Source organism: Callithrix jacchus, chromosome 14, assembly GCF_049354715.1.
Source record: "Callithrix jacchus isolate 240 chromosome 14, calJac240_pri, whole genome shotgun sequence".
Taxonomy (NCBI): Eukaryota; Metazoa; Chordata; class Mammalia; order Primates; family Cebidae; genus Callithrix; species Callithrix jacchus.
In genome coordinates, this window is record NC_133515.1 from 94,351,991 (window position 1) to 94,374,141 (window position 22,151).

A 22,151-nucleotide genomic window follows, 5' to 3' on the forward strand; every position below is an offset into this window, starting at 1 on the left:
GTGTTTCTGCAGGGGGTTGAGGTGGTACAGGAGATCCATAATAAGCAAATAGACAAGTAAATATGTAACTCAGGACATGACAAATACTGTGAGAAAACAAATAAGGCAGGATGAAGAGCTGGTAAGAGACAGGTGGAGAGATTAGTTGGGAAGGTATCTCAGCTAATGGGACCTCCACTGGAGGTAAGACTCAGCCATGTCTCCATTCCTTCAAGTGCCAGGACTACAGGATATAGTCTTTGGGCAGAAATCCATGCTTTCAGTCTGCCTTATTTCACTTTTCCTGTATCTGCCTAACTTTTTTTCTTTTTACTACAAAAACTGACCTTCTAACCTCAGAATCAACAGATCAGTACAGTTTTCTAAGAAAACAGCTTAACTAAAGCCAGTTGGCCTTTAAAGTCAATTTGCATATAGCCAACTTGCTCATGGTCTGTTTGCCATAAGCTGCTTTCACTTACCTTTCTTTTAAGGTTTCACCTTCAGAGCAGCTCCTATGAACTACATCAGTTTCAGCCTCTTGTGAAGTTTTGCATTTTTTCTAAGTGTTTTTTTGATTCAGTTCCTTGCTAAAAACATTTCTGTTTTATTTTCCTATTTTTATTAAGAATGTATGCAGTTATTCACATATTGATTCAATGGTTATAAATTAATTAATCAATTTAGTTCATCAAGTTGAATCCTTTTGAGATTTCTTACCTCTCTTTTACTATTTTCTTTGTTTTTTCCATACCTACATGTCTCTATGGTTTCATCAATATAAATTAGTCCCACTCGTGTTTGACGCAATTCATAAGGTATTACTATTTTGAGACAAAGGCAAACTACAGAAAACTTCCTAGTGACAACCTTTTCGCTTTTAGGTTCATAAAAGTAGAAAAATAAAATGATATTACCACAGTAATGTACCACATGACCACATTAAACCCATTAGGATCATAAGGTGCTAAGCTTGAGTTGCCATAGCCCACCCATGTGAGCAGAAACTTAACAGGGTTTCTGACTCCAAATTCAGTGTTTCAATTAAGAGCTCTACACTGCTTCCATCAATAATTTTGCAAATGTGCTAATTATACTTTCTAATTAGTTAAATAAGACACAGTTTATCTACCATTTCCTCAAACACTGTCTCATTTAAACCGCCAAAATGTCATTTCTTGTTAATTACCACCTTAATGAGGAGGAAACTTGGTTAAATGAATGAGAAAATTAATTAATTATGTAAAGCAGTGTTTAAAAACTTATTCCAGTGAGAAAAAAGGAAAACCTGAGATAAGGAAACAGTTGAACAAACTAACAAAGAAACCTCCTGCTTTAGAACATTTAAGCCAATAGATCTCGGCTGGGGACAGTTTTACACTCCCATTGAACATGGACACATTTTTGGGTGTCACAAGCGGGGAGAGGGCACTACTGGCATCTCATGGGTAGAGGCTAGGGGTGCTACTAAACATTCTATGATGCATAGGGCAGAACTTTCCGGCCCCAAACTGTCGATAATGCTGAGGCTGAGAAACCCTGTTTCAAGGGCTGCTTGTTTTTCTTATTTGTGTTGAGATGGGATCTTCCTATGTTGCCTACGCTCATCTCAAACTCCTGAGTTCAAGAGATCCTCCCACCTCAGCCTCCCAAGTAACTGTGGGATTACAAGTGCTCACCACCACACCTGGCAGCACTGCTTTTTTGAGGAGGTAAAAACGAAGTGTACTTCCAAGATGAACACTGACCTTGAAAGGACTAGGCTTCTTCGTACACTGTCTTTCCCCAGTAGGGCTTTCACATATGTTGCCATGTATACACACACTCCTGTTTCAAAAAGAAATCTATGCTCCTATGTTCCTTTTCTCCACCTGAAGTCCTGGGTGTGACTCTGTTTTGTTCATGTTTCCTCTGGCACAGTCCCTCATCCACCAACTCTCTTTATGAACTTGACTCCAGGCCTCAGTGAAGAAAAAGGCCATGATTGCCTCAGGTTATGTTCTTGCTCCCAGATCCATTGCCTGGGTGAGGCCTCCAGGTCACATCAAGAAGGCTGGGTCTCTGGCTCAATCTCCTGGTTCTCCAGGCCAAGCCCAGTTCAGGAGCCAACTGAGGCAGGGATGATGTTCTGTCCCTTTCCACCGGTCTTTCTCGCACTGTGCTTTGTGGCGTCTTCCTCTTCTCTCCCTCGCTCCTCCTTCAGACCACTGGACCTCAAGACTCACTTCTTTTCATCTTTCCTTTAGACCCCATTCCCAGAGAGAGTCATTCAGGAGCAACTCAAAAAGTTAACGACTGATAATAAGTTCAGATCCCTTTCAGGCAAAGCTGCCCATGACAAGCTCCTGCAGGGTGCAAGACATGATAATACAAAGCACTTTTCCATCCTTTACTTCACTGGTTTTCAGAGCTTCCCTCTAAGACTCAGGCACAGGAGATTTCTATGGCCCCTTAGAATGATGGTGAAACAGGCTCAGAGCTCCAGGTTACCCAGTTGGTTGCTGGTATGAAAAACAGGGCTTCAGTAAAGAGGTCCTGCCTGCTGGGGTAGCACAGACTCTTGCAGTGCACCTGAGTCTCTTCCTCACAAGTACAGCTCCTCTTGAGCAGCCATCCCAGTGGGGAATCCTGTTCCCCATTTGGGGGAAGGCATTGTTCAATTTACCCCCGTATCCTGGCCTATGGAGCTGCCTGGTTTGATGCAGTTCCGAGTCCTGAATAGCTCTTCCTCGTTAAACCCTGACTTGTAATGATGCAGTCAATGTTTTCCTTCCTAAGAAAGATCCTCAGCAGATGCTCACCGCTTTATAACGGACTGTGAAGCTGTACTTGTTTGATGTTTGTATTTCATCTCATTCCTTTCTGGCACGGGAGGACTCCAGTTGAAACAGTTCACATTTTTCCTCCAAGTTCTTGCTCTGCCCTCTTTCCTCATTAAGTAAAGGTAATTATAAAAAAGCAAAACAAAACTTGGAATTTCATTGTTGGAGGAAATGCAAAAACATGTAAGAAATGTTTGTTGAGAAACACTCAGTCTAGAGGAGAAACACTCAGTCTAGAGGTGAAACAATACAATTAAAGGGAGTCTGGAAAATGTTGTTAATTGATATATGCCCATGAGACTACAGGAGCCCAGAGAAGAAAGAGACTGACTGGGCAGGGTGGCAGCGGACACGAGACAGAAGCAGCTGTATAGAGCAGATATCACCGGACCTCAGAACTCAATAACATCTTCTTATTTATGAGACATATTTACTTGTTTCAATGACATCACAGTTTTCAGTGGCTGATTTTATTTTTCACTGTCTGAATGACTTCAAGTGTCAGTATGACTTTAGTGTGCACTGCTTTACTAGAAAACCAGAGTTTTGAAGTGATTTTCTACATATTTCAAGAGATAAACTATAAATGAGAAAATGTAGTTTTTGTTATTATTTTTCCTTATTTTCTATATGTAGAAAATTCCCTAGAGATAATCAAATTATGTTCTATTTCCTATATATTTCCAATCTGTTGATTTTTACCTAGGACCAGACCTCCTCTAACTCCATATGAAGTTCTAACACTACCTACAACCTCTATTGCATCGTGTCATCATGTTTTTGTGAAATAATCATTGCCAAGTTATTTTGCTTCACACCAGCTGGGACAAAGCAGGACTATTACCTAATGTACCCTAACAAACGGCATGAAATCGCTTAAGAACCTGCCTTGATGTTATCACTGCTCTAGTCATTGCATTTTATTATTCTGTCCAGCTAAACCTCCCTAACCTAGTTAGCTGTTAGCCACTCCCTGCCCTTTTTCTTTAAACTCCCACGATGATTCTTCCATACCTCATACAAGGTTTGGTTTGTTTTGTTTTCACAAGACATTTATGTGTTCCAAATAACTTTTTCATTTTTAACTAAATCAAGCAGCAAAGCTCCTGGAGGGGCATTGGTTTGGGATGCTCTCTCTTCACAAATTCAGAGCATAATAACTCAAGATCATAGGGATTACGATCAGTTATATAACGTCCCATTTGAAATGAGAAGTGGAACCAGACGTGTGAACTGTAGGCAAAGCCTGTCTTCTCTTGCACTCACAATGAGCTCCCCTGGGTGGCTTGACTACCACAATACAAAGGAAGCTCTCTGAACCTAGGAGGGAAGGAAACATTACTATAGTCTAAGGAGATACTGAAAAACTGGAAAGATAGGAGATGAAGCTGGACCTTTAAGGCTGGGTAAGATTTCAAAGGGAGAAAAGTCCTCCAAAGAGATCAACACCTCAAGCAAGATACTATGGTAGAAAATATTGGGGCATATTTTTTTAAAAAATAAGTCAATCAGTGTTGCTGGAGATCAAGGTTCTGGCGTGGGGAAAGGCACAGAAGGATAAAGCTTGATAGGTGGGTAATCACCAGATCATTTAGGACTCTGGATGCAAACTGAAGGTATATTTCATTCTGCAAGAAAGAGAGCCATCAGAGACTTCAGACAATACTCTAGAAGCACTGAAGAGGAGAAGACATTCTAGTGGTAAAAATGAGAGATTTTGAAAACTTTAATCAGAACACTGGCTATGGAGAAGAGGAGGAGGAAAACAAACTTTGTAGGAATATTGAAGTCAGGCTGGATATGGGGAAGTGGGAGTGAATGACTAGTATAAAGAAGAAGGAAAAAACAAAGATCAGACAGTGTTTATCAAAATATTCTCCTAGTGCAAGGTCCAAGGGAGACACTCAACAAATATTCCCTGAAGTTGATGATTCCAGGGTTTGGAGTAGACATGACTGGTGATGACATTTCCTGGGATAAGGAAAAAATATAAGGCACTGGGAGGAAAATAACAGGGTCAGTCATGGGCATGTTACATTTGTGGGTAGCGATGGCTAATTTGCATTGGATATACAAATCACATGAGATATCTGGGAGAGAGATAAAATGGTGAGTGCTTAACATATAAATGAAACCCCCAAAATAAATGAGATCTTCCAAGAAGAATGTATAGAAGACAACAGAGGCTAGATGGCAAACATCTCCCAAGGATTCTCTTCCCTACATTCTTCTAGGAAAAGAGCCTAGCACAGGCCTGGCAGAGAGCAGATACTCAATAAACGATTGTTGAGTGAAGTAATGAACAAGTTTAAGGAGAATGTAAATTGCATTTCATCAGACAAGTGCACGGAGATGGGACCTTATTTTATTGAGTATCAATTATCTGCCAGATATTTACTTTACATGTGGTTTCTCCTTTAAGAGAATAAAATAGCATCACCCAAAGCTTTACAAAGCTTTAAAGCCCAGGTTTCTAGTAACCTCAGCTTTTGCAGTGTGTGCAACTCTCACTCGTTCCCTTGGCCTCTCCCCTACCCTCAACACTTTTGTGTTTAATCTCCACTTAAGAAGTCAGGACAAAATAAATCTCCTTTGAACTTGGGACACTCTTCACATTCTCTTCTGTAAAGAGAAATCCCAGATAACCAGAAACCTTGTGGTTCTTCTGGGACTGTTGCATTTGTTTCTTTAGTTTATTAATTAATCACTTTCTAAGAGCAGCTACTATGAACATGTGGAAAGAAGACGACTCCCAGCCAGTGAGAAGCTCAAAATATAGTTCAAATGTGTGTGTGCACATATTTGGAAAACCCAAAATCAACAGAGAAAACACTAAGGTTTCCTTGGATACGGCCTGCATAAAACCTTTGCACTTTGTATAGACCTGCATCACAATTGCCATGCAATATGTAACTAAGTACTGTGTTCTGTGGGCACACTCAGAAGAGTGGGCCTAATTCTGCCTTAGAAGTACAAGTAAGGGTGGAAGATCATGGAAGTCTTCGCAGAAAAAAAGATATTAAAACAAAGCCTTGAAGGCTTAATAGGTTTGTTTCTTTGCTTCTTTGTTTTTCCAGGTAGAAGGGACCACATAAGCAAAGGTGAAGAAACATAAAAGAGCCTCAGTGTGGACTATTTGAAAGGTGGGAGATGAAGCTGGGGCAGAATACCAAAAGGGTTTTAAGTGAGTGTGGCATGACTGGATTTGTGTTTCGGGAGGACCATTCTGGAAGCTAGTGAAGACAATGGAATTGAGCATGGAAATATGCCCGAACAGGGAGCTTTAGGCCAAGGTGCTTCTTTTCATCCTCGTCTGACCCCAAAGGCCTGAAAAGGGCTGGATCCTAAAGACTGACTTGTGTAAATGCATTGAACCATTAGAAACTTTTCCCAGGAAATCTATTACAAAGTTCACCATATTTATTATATTTTAAAATACTTTTTCATATGTCCAGCATCTGCAACAACCTATGAAATTAAACTTTTTTCGTTTTTCTTCTTATGCTTTCTTTTCTCCTGATGTTAGAATGAGAAAGAGCACTTGATGAAGAGTCTAGAAGTCTGTGTTTCAGTCTAAAACCTGCCAATAATGCTGGAAAACCTTAGAAGGTCAAAACCCTTCCTGAGATTAAAATTCTTCACCCCTCCAAAAGGCAGGGACCTTCTGAGCCTCCTGCCCCATAAGACTGTTGTGAGTTTCAGACAGGAAGCAGGTCAGTGAATACAGTCTAAAACCCACCATGAGCCAGAGCAAAGGAAGGAAGTTTCCAATTTTCCATAGATACTTCATATCAGGCATCATGTAGTTTCATTATACCGAGTTGTTGTATAAACTTTGATGTTATCCACAGCTTTGGCCTTCAAATATTTCACATTCTTATATTAATTTAATCATAGTCTGGCGCTGCTGCCTATATGTTCTACCATATCCACAGCCAACTATGAAGACAATAACTGTCTCACCTGAGAACTAAAGACTTACACAGATATAGTTCCATATTATAATATACTTAAATTATAAATTATATGGTAGCAGACCATCATCTGAACCATTTCAGATCTATGAGATTTGCCATGTCCTCATATACTGTCTATTATAATTTGATTCTTCTTTCAGGCCACAAATATTTATTAAGCAAACACTCTGCAAAGTTCCAGCTACGGAGACCCTTGGAAGTAGCTAGAAACTAGGAAATTAAGGAGGAGTACACCTTACAGAATGTGAATTTTAGGAGGATTTTGTGGGAAAAAAATTTTTTTTTTTGAGACAGAGTTTCGCTCTTGTTACCCAGGCTGGAGTGCAATGGCGTGATCTCGAATCACCGCAACCTCCACCTCCCAGGTTCAGGCAATTCTCCTGCCTCAGCCTCCTGAGTAGCTGGGATTACAGGCACGCGCCACCATGCCCAGCTAATTTTTTGTATTTTTAGTAGAGACGGGGTTACACCATGTTGACCAGGATGGTCTCGATCTCTTGACCTCGTGATCCACCCTCCTCGGCCTCCCAAAGTGCTGGGATTACAGGCTTGAGCCACCGTGCCCGGCCCGGGAAAAAAATTTTAAGCAAAGATGTTTTCAGAGTTTCTCACTTAATTACTAAAAATTACAATGATTTTCAAAATGTATCTTTGGCAGTGGAGATTATGTTTTATCTGGTAAGCTATGAGCTGTCTCTTTTAACCAACAGTTCATCTAAAACACTTTACCAAATCTAGAAGATAAGAGAATTTACAGTGCAGTTTGGAGGGCAAGGAACCCAAAACCAACTGATAGAAAACTAAGGTTTCCTTGGATAGAGCCTGCATAAAATCTTTAGACTTATGTATAGACCTGCTCAGTTCAATGTCTGTGAAACTGACTTCAAAAGCTCCAAGTGCCAGAAATAACAACTGCACTAGATCAAGACCAGGAATAAATATTGGGACTAGAAAGAGGGATTTTCCAAAACTCTGAGTTTCATTTTCATCTATAACATTGTTGACAAATGGAAATGCTACTATGTGAAATTCTGGCACGTTTTGACTATAAAAAGCCATGTGTACAGTATGAGCTCTCATGCCTTATCAAGTGTAAAGCCCAGAGGAAGCCGTATGGGTACCTTATAGTGGTTCATAACCTCCTACTAAAGTACATTGTCCATTGATAAGAACTATTTTAAATTTTAATTAATTATTAAGAGTATTTGAATTTCATTTCTCTGTTAAACTAATATTGCTGATTCGGAATAGCATGCTTCTGTTTGGGTTGATATCTTGAGAAAAATTTGAATTGTCTTAATATTTTGTTAGTCACATAAAGATTCAAGTACGATGTGTTTTTGTTTGTTTGTTTTGTTTGTTTGTTTGTTTGAGACGGAGTTTCGCTCTTGTTACCCAGGCTGGAGTGCAATGGTGCGATCTCAGCTCACTGCAACCTCTGCCTCCTGGGTTCAGGCAATTCTCCTGCCTCAGCCTCCTGAGTAGCTGAAATTACAGGCATGCGCCACCATGCCCAGCTAATTTTTTGTATTTTTAGTAGAGATGGGGTTTCACCATGTTGACCAGGATGGTCTTGATGTCTTGACCTTGTGATCCACCTACCTCGGCCTCCCAACGTGCTGGGATTACAGACGTGAGCCACCGCGCCTGGCCCAAGTACGATGTTTTTGAATTAAACTTGCTCTTGCTTAAAGTCTTCCTTTAAAAAATATAGATTCAACTAAGTAATCTATATTTAAGTATTTAATCTAAATCTATATTTTATTTTAAGCATATACAGAAAGCAGTTTTTAGAAAAGTTATGCACCATTTCACAACATAAAATTTAATCTTTTTTTCTTTGATAAATCCAATTTTACATATAATAGTTCACTCAAAAAATCAACAAGAAAAAAAAAGATAGGGGAGAAAAGTAACCTGCTGGTGTTATAAGTAAATTTGTAAGGCAGCTAATCCATACCTCTTCAAGAATAAACCTTTCCACTTAATGGACCTGGTTTTAGCAATACTAGTGAGTTAAGCGTAGTTTGCCTATTGCAGTGCAATGGTCACTTTTATTTTCAATAGCTTTAAAATAAAATAGTATGATGATCTGAAAGCATATTTCTAAAACGATTAACATGTTGTGGTAAGAATACAGGTTTAGTGGCTCCCGCTGGAGGTCATGGCGCTCGCGAAGGCGAGTTCATCAGTTCAAGGCTAACCTGAGAAACCTCAGAAGCTCATACTGATTGGCAAAAAAAAAAAAAAAAAAAAAGAATATACGTTTAGGAATTGGGTGGGTAAACTAATCTTCAAGGGCTGCAGAGAAAAGATTAGCTTATTTATATTGCCAGCACCAAGACAGACTCAATACCCTGAATGATTTCCTTATAAATATCACTGAAACAGCTAAACAAAATGCTTTATCTATTTCTAAGCTCATTTTATTTTATTTCACTTAATTTTTATTTTAAAATATTTAATCAACAAAGATTGAATCTTTCCAAGCTGTACAACATAATGATTTATGTATATGTTGTATAATAATTAGCATAATCAAAGTAATTAACACATTCATCAACACCCATGATTTTTTCAAAATGAATAGCTGAACTAACAAAAAGAAAAGTCAGGGATTTTCAGAGAAAAACAAAAACAAAAACACCTTGGGAACTAGGTGAATATCAAAGTCAGCTAAAGAAAATCACGATAATTACTAGAAGAAAACATGGGTGAGTTTCACTTTAACTTCAGTGTAGGGAAAGGTTTCCTAACTATTACCTGAAATTCAGAGGCAATAAATGTAGGAGAAAATATTTGTAACAAGTATCACAGATAAAGGACTAATATCTCTAACTTCAAAGAAATTCAAAATTTGAGAGGAAAAAAGATTGAAAAGTCTTAGAAAAATGAACACAACACAGACAATTCACAAACAGATATAAAAAATGAACTTAAACCATAAGAAAGGACGTTTGCCCTCACTCATAGTATGAGAAATGCAAAATTAAAACTATATCGAGATACCGTTTCTTACTCAATAGATTGGCAAACATTCAGAAGTGTGACAATACACTCTTTTGGGAAGACTGTGGGAAACAGGATGTTTTGTTCTTTGCTGGTGGATCTAAAAAATGGGATAGGTCCCACATGGAGGAGAATTTGGCAAGGGGAAAGGACTCCCTATTCAGTAAATGGAGCTGGGTTAACTGGCTAGCCATATGCAGAAGATTGAAGCTGGACCCCTTCCCTACACCAGATATAAAAACTGACTCAAGATGGATTAAAGACCTAAATCTAAAATTAAAAACTATTAAAACCCTAGAAAATAGCTTGGAAAATTCCTGGCAAAGACTTCATGATAAAGACACCAAAGCAATCGTGACAAAAACAAAAATTGACAAATAGAACCTAACTAAACTGGAGAGCTTCTGCACAGCAAAAGAAACTATCAACAGAATAAACAGACAACCTAACAGAATGGAGAGAATATTTGCAAACTATGTGTCTGACTAAAGGTCTAATATCTAGAATCTATAAGGACCTTAAATTTACAAGCCAAAACCAAACAACCTTATTAAAAAGTGGGCAAAGAACATGGCAGACAGTTTTCAAAAGAAGACACTCAAGTGGCCAACAAGCATATGGAAAAAATGCTTAACATTATTAATCATTAGAGAAATGCAAATCAAAACCCCACAATAAGATACCATCTCAAACCAGTCAGAATGGCTATTATTAAAAAAGTCAAAAAATAACAGATGCTGTCGAGGTTGTGGAGAAAAGGGGATGCTTCTGCACTGCTGGTGAAAATGTAAATTAATTCAGCCATTGTGGAAAGCAGTTTGGCGATTTTTCAAAGAACTTAGAATTACCATTTGATATAGCATTTCCATTCTGGGGTGTGTACCCAAAGGAATATAAATCATTCTACCACAAAGACACATGCAGGCACATATTTATTACAGCACTAGTCACAATAGCAAAGACATAGAAACAACCTAAATATCCATCAATTATAGACTCTATAAAGAAAATGTGGTAAAAATACACCATGGAATACTATGCAGCCATAAATAAGAATGAGATCATGTAGGACTCGACTTTCAATTTGGATTAACACTACAAAGTCACATTCCAGATACCTGGACCCTGAAAGTCTGACTGGTTCATGTCCACGGTAGACATATCTCACATGCAGAAGAGTATTGACCATATCCACAAGGCCCCACCTCTTATTAAACACCTTCTGTCTGAAATCCTCTCACTTTTTTCTCTGAGCACTCACTCATTATCCTAAATTCCTATGGTACTTGTATATTATTTCATTATTTTATCCACTTCTTTGATCAAAGACCAAATCAGTCTAAGTTGGGTCATTTTCCTGAAGTTTGAATAAATTATTTTGTTACTTACCATCCCTTCTTGCAGAATTTTCTTCTTCTGTAAGAATGACAGTTGTAAAATGACAATTGCCATGCCTTCCTCACAGACTGCTGTGAGTACCAAATGAGACAAACTGGGGAAATGCCTCAAAAATTAAAAAACAAAGAAAGACAAACCTATGATATAAAAGATTATACTGTCAGATCTACTCAGAAAACAGAAATTTAGTCTCTCTTGACTTTCATCAACATCACACATCCATTGTCCCAAACTAAGGTCTAACTTACTTAGTGCGGTAGTACGATCTCAGCTCACTGCAACCTCTGCCTCCTGGGTTCAAGTGATTCTCCTGCCTCAGCCTCCCAAGCATCTAGGATAACAAGTGCTCACCACCACACCTGGCCAATTTTTGTATTTTTAGTAGAGATGGGGTTTCACATGTTGGCCAGGCTGGTCTTGAACGCCCAACCTCAAGTGATCTTCCCACCTTGGCCTCCCAAACTGCTGGGATTACAGGTGTGAGCCACCACACTTGACCTAAGGTTAAACTTTTGAAGTCATCTTTAATATCACATTCTTTTTCATTTTCTATTTCATACATCATTAAACCTTTGAAAAACCTCCTTTATCCTTTTTTCACTTTCCAAGAATATCTTTAATTTGCTCCCCTCCCCTAGCCAACCACCTCCAAATCCAATCCTTTTGACACATTACTGTCATAGTATTCTTCCTAAGCCATGTATGTTTAAATTCCTATTCCAGAATTGTCACCTTCTCAACTTCCTGTAGGACAAATTTCAAAGGCCTTCATTTAACTCATCCAGCCTTATCTTCCACCTCTCTTCCTTCGAATTTTCTGCCCAAGCAGTAAAGTGTTTCTTCACTTTTGATTATTACAATGCTCATAACCTCCAATACTTTTCTTATACTACTTTTTTATCCTGGGTGGCCCTTGCCTTATTCCATACTAATAAAAAAGTTTAATGTGGTTTATAGGACCCAGCTCAGACATAATCATTAGAAAAAGGAAGAGATATTTAGTCTGCTCTCATAATAATGCTAGTTTCATCAACATTTGCTAATGTCCAGCCTCTCTGTACACATGAATCTGGGCAAATTACTTAGTTAGATTTACAAGTACACCTTGTCTCATGATACTAAGCCAAAAAGGGTAAAAGCCATTTGAACAGAAATGTCCTATGATTTTAAAAAATTAGAGCATGTGGCAATCAACCAAATTCCTCTGTGTTTACATCTAATGTTATGACCATTTACAGCAATAAAAAAAATTTTACAAAATTTTCCATGTATACATGTATATGGAATTCATATAGCTGAAATACCTTTAGAATACTGAAATCAATTTACTAATATATATAAAACTGATTAATATTCTAAGGCTCAGTAAGGTATTCTTCCCTTTTCTACAATACAGAAATCAATTTTATCTCTACCAAACAAAATTAATTTGCATTGCTCTGGATAGTGATCACATGCACTAACTTCTACTTATGTATTAAATTCTACTCCTACAGAAAGTTGATGAAAAAGCAGTAAAAGGAACACACCTGTTTCCAATCAGACCATTCCCCTAGTGTACATGTGACAACACCCAGACCTCCACTGAAAGGTGCCCATTTCCATGTCTTGGATCATTTTTATGAGGACCCCAATGGGGAACATTATTTAGGGGGAAAGGTAAGCAGGAGCAGTCTCTAGTTGGATGGGCCATGGCTACAGAATGGGTAAAAGGGAGAAGAGTTAAAGCTGAAAAAAACTGATGCCCAACTAAAGTGCCATGGATGGGCATAGGTGAGCCCCCACCAATTTATGGCAGCTTCATGTTCAACCCTTTGATTCTAGGACCTTTTAGTCACTGAAAACAGTAACTCTGATTCCTATTTTCAACTCCATAACAACTTCCCAACACAGTGAGACCACTAAGATGTGCTTTACCACAGCCCGAGATGTGGTGGAGATTTTTGAGCTGATTGTGTCCCATTCAACCTAAACCTAAGGTCATAAGTCTGGCTCACACTCACCACCAGACTTCCAGATCAGGATGCTGCTTCCACTTCAGAGGGATTATGCCTGTCTTAAGAGATCAAGTGAGAAGTTGACCCACACAGAGTAGACTTGGTAGAAGCCAATCAAAAGCTCTGAAGAATGTCAGCAGTACTCCTGCTGAGGGACATAGCTGGCATGCTGACCACTGCCCAGGAAACTTATCATTAGGCAGCTAAACCCAAAAAAAATAGCATAGTTCTTTAACCCAGGGAATAATACTCCAAGGGAAACCAGACACCTGGGCACACTGACTTACCTCCTTTATGACTCATGGGTAGTGAATATCTTGGCTGCTTACTCAGGTGGGACACCAAATGCTCTCCAGTGCCATCTCTTTCTTTCCCCATGATCCATCCCAGTTCCACCACGCTCCTCCCTAGTTAACTGGATCTTCACCCATTCTCTGTCAGCCCTCCCAGCCCAAAAAACTTTCCTAAGTTTCTCTCCTACCATATAGTCTTCCAAATCCATAATCTAGTCACTTGATTTCCTCCTTTTTCACTGAGGTTTAGAGTTTTCAGACACAAAAGCAAGGATTGCCTTCTTTATGTTTTGTTCTCTTTCCTCCTTTGCTGCATGGAATGTGGAATGCCTGCTTCACTAGGTAGAAAGGGCATAAGAACACACCAGAAACAAAACTGGATTCCCTAGTATTTCAAAAGCATCATGCTTCACATGTAATGTCAAAAGCATGGAGCAGATCTGAGACACCACTAACACAGTCAAGATGAGTGGCAACTTAGTGGCCTCCATCTGCAGCTACATTTAGAGCAAACACTTCTTTTTAAAGATGTTGTTCATTCATTCATTCATTTACTCACTCAGTCACTCACCAATGATGTTAACATTTTGGAATTTTATCAAGTTGGTTAATTACTTCGAAAGAAGAAAATGTTATGCACAGAATATCAAATAATGAAGTTTAGAAACTCACTCTGGAAATAAACATAATATTCAGAGTCAACATAGGTCAAAAATCATAGTAGCTGAACTAGCATCCAAGTTCAAATTGTTAGTTTGAACTGAGAAAATACTTGTGAAGAAAAAGTAAAAATGTCAGAACTGAGGAAAGAACACTAGGCCTTTCAATGCAAGCAATGGCAATGAAAACAAACTTTCATCTTTCTGCAGGCTGGATCAGAGGCATATGTCTCTGAACTAAGCATCTATTTTAGTAAAAGCATTTTTCCTTCGGAGCCTTAAGTACAAGCAAGGTGAACATCAAAGGAGGAAGGAGAACAAAGGGTACTTTCCTTTAGGAGAAAACTGGTTGGTAGGTGAAACTGGGGGCTTTCCTGTTGGAGTTTCATCCTCAAGAGCTTGGAAAAAAAGATGAAATTGTGATGAAAACTGCCAGTCCCAGCCATAGTTACTATTTGCAGCTATAAATAATGGATGCCCTTGTAAATTTGATTTTAAAAAAATTTCTTCTCCAAAACAATGCACAAATACATAATTTTTAAAATTTACTTTATTTCATTGAAAATTGATTTTGTTCTGCCACTAATACAGGCAAGTTCATGTAAACTCAATGGATCTCAGCTTCTCATTTGTAAAATGAGAGGGTTGGACCAAATGACTTCTACACGTTCTTTCAGAATGATCACACATGTTCATGATTGAAGGGAAAGTCAGCATTCATTACTGGGGGATCTTGTGCTGGACACAGGCACTCTTGGTACAAGGGGTTACTGGCCTTTGACTTATCCTTTCCTCTTGAGTTCCCCTTACTCTTGTGGTCCCTGGTCGATTCCCACTGCTACCCTTATGCTGACTTCAGAAGGATTCTGAATATGCTCATGCCCAAGGTGAACATGAGCCCTTACCTTGGCTCTCCCAACCAGCGCTTTGATAAAGCTGAAATTTTTAAAATGGAAATACACACAGTAGGTTGTACACACCTAGAATAAACTAGCTTATAAGCTATGACTTATCCTTACTTTGTGATTCACCACAGTGATCCCACTCAGATTAGGCCTCTGTCTGCCTCTAGGGATAAAAAAGACATTCTTGAACATGTCTCCCCTGAAAGTGTTCTTAGGGAAACACAGACTACTCAAAACTCAGGCTGATAGAGAGTAAGAAAGGCCCAATCAACTGAGGCCCACCTTACAATGTTCTGGTCCTATCTGAAGACTTTGCCTATTCTAGAGATAAAAGACACCAAGAATGGCCTTTTGGAAGAGCCTGTCCTCACTTTCCCACTCCCCTACCACCAGTTCAAGAGTCATGTCCTAGCAGGAATCAGCATGATAGCCATATTATATTAGAACAAAACATGGTAACCCCAGTACTCTTGTAATGAAATAATACAGTGGGAAATATATATAAGAAAATGTACCTATGGCCATGGTGACTCACATCTGTAATCCCACACTTTGGGAGGCTGAGGCAGGCAAATCAATTGAGCCCAAAAGTTTGAAAACAGCCTGGGCAACCTAGCAAAACCCTGTATCTATGCCCCTCCCCCACAAAATACAAAAATTAACTGGGCATGGTGGTGTGTGCCTATATTCCCAGCTACTTGGAAGACTAAGGTGGGAAGACGGCTTCAGCTCAGGAGGTAGAGCTTGCAGTGAGCCAAGATCCTGACACTGCACTCCAGCCTGGGCAGCAGAGCCAGACCCTCTCTCAAAAAACAAAGATGGACCAATATTATACACTTTGGTAATTGTTCTAATTAACCAAGATTAGAGTTGGAACATGTAAGAGAAAACCAAAATAAGGGTAGGATAAACAAAATTAATAAACCTCTATCCCTGAAGTAAAAGAAATTCAGAGGCACATAGTCCAAGACTGGTATGGCAGCCTCATAGTGTCAGTGTCAGTCTTGGGATTTATCTTTTTGCTCCACCATCTGTAATGCATAGCATTCATTCTCGAGGAAGCCCCACGGTCCAATATGGATGGTGGAGCTCCAGCCAACATGACCACATTCCAGGCAGTGTGAGAAAAGAGGAGGCATAAAGACAAAAAGAGCCAGGGCCAGTTATCTGTCCTCCTTTGAGATTTCTCGGAAGTTCCATTCAGCATCTATTTGCACTTTGTTGGCCAGAACTCGGTTGCTTAGACACAAGAAGGTTGGAAATTGGGCACATTGGCACTTTAGATAGTATCAGGAATATTTTAGTTGGGAAAGAGGAGGGAATGGATGTTGGATTGTCTGTCAGTTTGCCATCTCTACCTCAGCAAGTGTATACGAAATACAGTGAGAACACAGGAGGGTGCCTGGGACAGAAAGAAAAGGACTCACTGAAAAGGGAACATTCGAGCTAAAACAAAAGAACTAATTCACCTCCTCAGTTTGCAAAGAACATTCCTGGCCACACAAATAGAGTGTGGTAAAGACAGAGAGGCCAGATTGTAGCTTGTAGGGAAACTCTAGGTTGTTTAGACTCTTGGAGGAGGGAGATAGACCATAAAGGGAGATTAGAACCAGGTGATGAAGACCACATAAGCTGGAGAGAGAAGTGTGGGTTTCATCTTGCCAATAAGAGGGAGTTGATTAGCAATTTTCAGCATGAGAGTGATACCATCTGATTTTTCAACTAAAAGATATTTCACCACCTACTCTAGGAAATAGCCATCAGTGAGTGATACAAGGGGAATTCTATCTCATCCCAAGTGGATCACTCCAATAGAGAGTCACTAACAGATACTAAGAACATCTTTGGTGGTGAGAGAAAAAGGAAGGAGGAGCAAGGCAAATAACTGGTACTCCCTTGCAAGGAGAAAACACATACACACACACCCCAAACAAACCCAGTTTAGACACACTCCAAATCTGCAGAGGTCTTAGAATAAACATTGGGGCTTGAATAAGCAGAAAAAGGGAAAAGATTAAGAGATGGATTTTTAAAATTAACAATTTAATGCTGATCTATTCTTTTGTTCTGTCTTTCATAGATCAGTCTTCTACCCCTGCCCACCCATACACACTTAAATCCTATCTCACCCATAACATAATGGAGAGCCAATTTTTTAATCAAAAGCCATTTTTAGGATCAAAGAGAAACATATAGTGTGTTAGTTATGTCTTGTAACATCATATGGTGAAGAGTATTCAACTAAAATTACAGATGATATTCACTGAAATTCTCAAAAAATCAAGTGCCTCCAAATCCAGGGGGGAAGGAAATGAAATCTTTTTTCTTGCGGGATATTTTTCTCATTACCGGAAGTGCTAATGAAAGACAGGCCTCCTTGCCATCCAGTGACAAATGTAATAGGTCACATGAAACCACAGAAAATGAGTCTATTTAAAAATGTCAGATACAACACTAAAGGAAAACTTGGTCTTGCATTTTTTCCTCTTGATCATGGTCTAACAGAGACAACTCAGAAATGATTTCTTCTGAACTTGCTGATACTCATGATTGAAATAGTGTTGCTAATGGTAACAATGTGTAGAATTATTGCACGCAAAGTACTAATAATGCAAATCATATGATCCATAGTTCCCCTATAGATTATTTTTTTCCTAGGCATATTTGCTCAGAGATTAGGAACAAATCTCAGATTTGTACTAACAGAGAACTGGGGTTTATAAGAACAAAATTAGAACATTCACCAAATTTTCGCTTATGCCAGTTTCCCCATAATGGTAATGTAACGCAGGGGGCATTAAACCAAAAAACATTCTTTTCAAATAGTTTTGGCATTCGATATATTTTTGCTTAGATCTACCTATGAGATACATGAAAACAATTAAAACATTACATAAGTACTTGTTAAATCAAAGGCACAAATCAATCTTTGATTAAAAAATATAATATTCACTTTGAAATCTTTAACTTCTTAACTATGTTTTCAAGAAAAAGTTAAATTGTTTCCCCCTATTTAGAAGAATTTTAAAAATTATCTTCATATCATACTGTTTGTGTATCTGTTAGTACCTGGAAACTATCTTTCTCTTCTGTAAGAAACACTTTAAAAAAAAAAAAGCTTGGTAGAAATTTTTGTTTTTAAAAGTTATTTTATTTTTAAAAATTATTTATCTTTGACTTCTTTGGGCATATAGTAGGTGTAAATATTTATGGGGTACATGAGATATTTTGATACAGGCATACAATGTGTAATAATCATATCATGGTAAGTGAGGTCCACCACCATAAGCACTAATCATTTCCGTGTTACAAGCAATCGAAGTATACTCTTTTAGTTATTTTTAGGTGTGCAATAAATTATTGTTGACTGTAGACACCGTTATGCTATCAAATACTAAATCTTATCTATTCTATTTATATTTTTGTACTCATTTCCCATCTTTCTTCCTCCCTCCTCCATCCACTACTTAATACCTTTTTCAGACTCTCGTAATCATCCTTTCACTCTCTATCTCTGTAAGTTCAATTGTTTTAATTTTTAGCTCCCACAAATAAGTGAGAACATGCAAAGTTTGCCTTCCTGTGCCTGGCTTATTTCACTTAGTATAATAGCCTCCAGTTCTGTCCATATTGTTGCAAATGACAGGATCTCATTCTTTGTATGTCTGAATAGTACTCCATTGTGTATATGGTACCACATTTTCTTTATCCAGTTGACTCTAGATGGACACTTAGGTTGCTTCCAAACATTGGCTATTGTGAATAATGCAGAAATAAAATGGGAGTTTAGATATCTCTTCATTACACTAATTTCCTTTCTTTGAGGTATATATTTAGCATTGGGATTGCTGGATTATATGGTAGTTCTATTTTTAGTCTTTTGAGGAACCTCCAAACTATTCTCTGTAGGGTTGGCACCAATTTATTTACATTCCCACCAAGACTGTATGAGGGTTTCCTTTTCTCCACATCCTTGCCAGCATTGTTACTGTTTATCTTTTAGGTAAGATTCATTTAACTGGGCTGAGATGCTACCTCATTGTAGTTTTTTAAGTAAAACAGTAATAGCTTAAGTAGAAGTAAATCATGGTAGCTTTGATTTGCATTTCTCTAAAGATCAATGATGCTGAAACAACACTCATTTTTCTTTTCCTTTTTATTTGTACAAATGCAGGGGGTATATGTACAACTTTGTTAAATGCATAGATTGTGTAGCGGTCAAGTCAGAGCTTTTAGGGTATTCATCACCCAAATAACATACCTTATGTCCATTAACCAACTCTTCATCATCCTCCCCCTTCTCACCTCCTGATTCTTCCAAGTCTCCATTATCTATCATTCCAGTCTTTACAACCATGTGAACAAATTTTTAGCACACAATTATGACTGAGAATATGTGATATTTGTCTTTCTATGTCTGGCTTGTTTCACTTATGCTAATGAAACCCAGTTTCATCAGTGTTGCTGCAAATGACATGATTTCATTTTTGTGATTGCATAGTATTCCATTTTGTATAAATATCACATTTTCTTTATCTATTCATCTGTTAATGGTCACTTATGTTGATTCCATATCTTTGCTATTTTGTATGGTGTTTCAAAAAACATATGAGCGCAGTTATCTTTCTGATATATTGACTTCATTTCCTTTGGGAAGAGAAGCCCAGTAGTGAGATTGCTGGGTTGAATGGCAGTTCTATTTTTAATTTTTAGGAAATCTCCATATTACTTTCCATAGAAGCTGCACTAATTTTCATTCCCATGAACAGGATATAAGTCTTTCCTTTTCTCCGCATCCTCAAAATATTTGTTATTTTTAAAGAGACATTTATAAAGATATATGATGTCATTCTGCTTATCGGATTATTTTATTTTATTTTAAGACAGTGTCTCACTCTGTCGCCAGGCTGGAGTGCAGTGGCAGGATCTCAGTTCATTGCAATCTCCACCTCTTGGGTTCAAGCAATTCTCCTGCCTCAGCCTCCCTAGTAGCTGGGACTACAGGCATGCACCACTACACCCAGCTAATTTTGGTATTTTTAGTAGAGATGGGGTTTCACCAATGTTCACCAAGATGATCTCAATCTCTTGACCTGGTGATCTGCCCATCTTGGCCTCCCAAATTGCTGGAATTACAGACTTGAGCCACCATGCCTGCCCTATCAGTTATTTTTAACTGTTATAAGGACTGATATAATCAGAACTTGAATATTGAAAATAAGAAAAAAATGTCTTTTTTTATATTAATGTATTTCTAGAACTATGTCCCAAAGCTGATGGGCATAGAGCAAAGGGATTTCCTTAGAAAAACAGAGCTGTAATAGGGAAACATTTTTGACCAAAATCTTGGCATCAAACGAATCATGACTGTCTGTAAAATGCATCATAAAAGCAAAGACACAGCTATAAATTTTTATAATAATAATTTAAACAGCAAAAATTGTTTTGAGTTGCAGAAAATGTACCTATACATTATTGTTCAAAAGATGTTACTATATTGTATTTAGATGTACATTAATATTATACATATGTTATATATAATATTTAAAGGTACATACAATATACATATACCTATATATTTGATATGTCTTGTATTAAGAACTTCTGTTAGCTTTTGCTGCAATAAAAAATAATCCCAAAGTCTCAACAATTTACAACAAAGATTTATTTCTTGCTCCCATTACATGTTCTTCCCAGGTTGGCTGAACCTTTATTCCACACCTTCTTCATTCTGGGACACAAGACAAAGGAACACCACAATCTGGGACATGCTGATCTTATCTTGGGAGAGAAAAGAGGAATGGCAGAATTCCATAATGGCAGAATCCCACAATGGACCATCTGTTAACATTCCATTGTCTATGACAAGACACAAACCCAAGCTTGATGTCAATGAGTTTGTACTTTGACACAAAATACATTGTATTTTGACACAAAATACAATGTCTCACTGGGAAGGGCAGAAAATTATTAGGAGTAATTTTATTGTTTAAGAGACTTACTGAAAATATATTTATTCAAAGGACAGATCACCCAATTATCTCCACAGGAGAATGATCACTCAACTGAATAAATGTGCTTGCTTATCAAATGATAGTTTACTTGCCAGTGCATCAGAAAACGGGATATAATCAAAGCAAAGCTCAGAGGAAAATTCACAGCTGAAAGATTTATATTCACAAATAGGACTCAAGTTAGAAAAAAAAAAAATCCCGAGGAAAGGTGAAGAGAAGAATCATAAATTTTTTTTAAATCAGTATTAATTTAACAAGAGAAGCTTATAGAATTAATATGTAAATTCAAAAACTGCTTTTACTGAAAATCTTAAAAATATGCAAACATAAACCATTACTTAACAAGCGGAGAAATAGGCGATATCACAAAAACACAAAAGTTGAAATGCTAATAAAATAACCACAAATATATTTAAAAATTGAAAGATCCAAAAGCAACTACTTTGCTCAACTCTAAGCAAATAAATTTCAGTACCTGAATTAAAAGGGTGATTTTTTAAAAAACATAAATTGCTGATAGTCCCAACATTATTTAAACTTTTCTAAAGCATAGAATATAAAAGAAGAGAAACTTTTAAATCCTTAAATGAAGCTAGTATAATATTGGTAACAAAAATCCTAAAAGAAAGCCACAAATATATCTTACTTTAAAATATCAGTATAAAATCCTATATAAAATATTAGCAAGTAGAATATAGTGCCACCATAAAATAATATTTTGTAATTTTTATATTTTTAGAGGACCCCCAAAATAAGTACCCATCAACCCTCTCTGAGTTCTGAAAAAAATACTGAACGCTCAGATAAGGAATTAAGCATCTAGAAACCAAAATATCATCTTTATGTCTGATAAAGGTTATATTGGGGTCCATGGCTAGTACAAGAGTCAAAAGGGCGTACAAAGAAAACCCCAGAATTAGACAGACTTACCTAGACAATCACAGACAATGTTCTCCTGGGTTGGAGACTTTCCCAGGTTATTCTTAGATCCTGGGGAAACAAAGACCTCCCACTTCCTGTGGGAAGCTAGCTCCAAGAACAAGACAACAGATGATTTAAGCATAGTTATGCTTCCAAACTTTAGATAGCAGGCAAGTC

General features: G+C 37.8%; 3 long non-coding RNA genes across 3 annotated transcripts in view; 1 reads left to right on the plus strand and 2 right to left on the minus strand.

The window, feature by feature from the left end:
- Positions 1-22,151, minus strand: part of LOC144576559 (uncharacterized) — a 247,185-nt gene that overhangs the window by 212,508 nt on the left and 12,526 nt on the right. The gene's annotated exons all lie outside the window — the stretch shown is intronic.
- Positions 5,737-20,925, plus strand: LOC144579349 (uncharacterized). The gene is made up of 3 exons (XR_013526762.1): positions 5,737-5,777; positions 5,879-5,944; positions 20,737-20,925. It is a non-coding gene; the product is annotated as an uncharacterized LOC144579349 (long non-coding RNA).
- LOC144579350 (uncharacterized) lies at positions 20,681-22,032 on the minus strand. The gene is made up of 2 exons (XR_013526764.1): positions 21,984-22,032; positions 20,681-20,820 (listed from the first exon to the last, which is right to left on the minus strand). It is a non-coding gene; the product is annotated as an uncharacterized LOC144579350 (long non-coding RNA).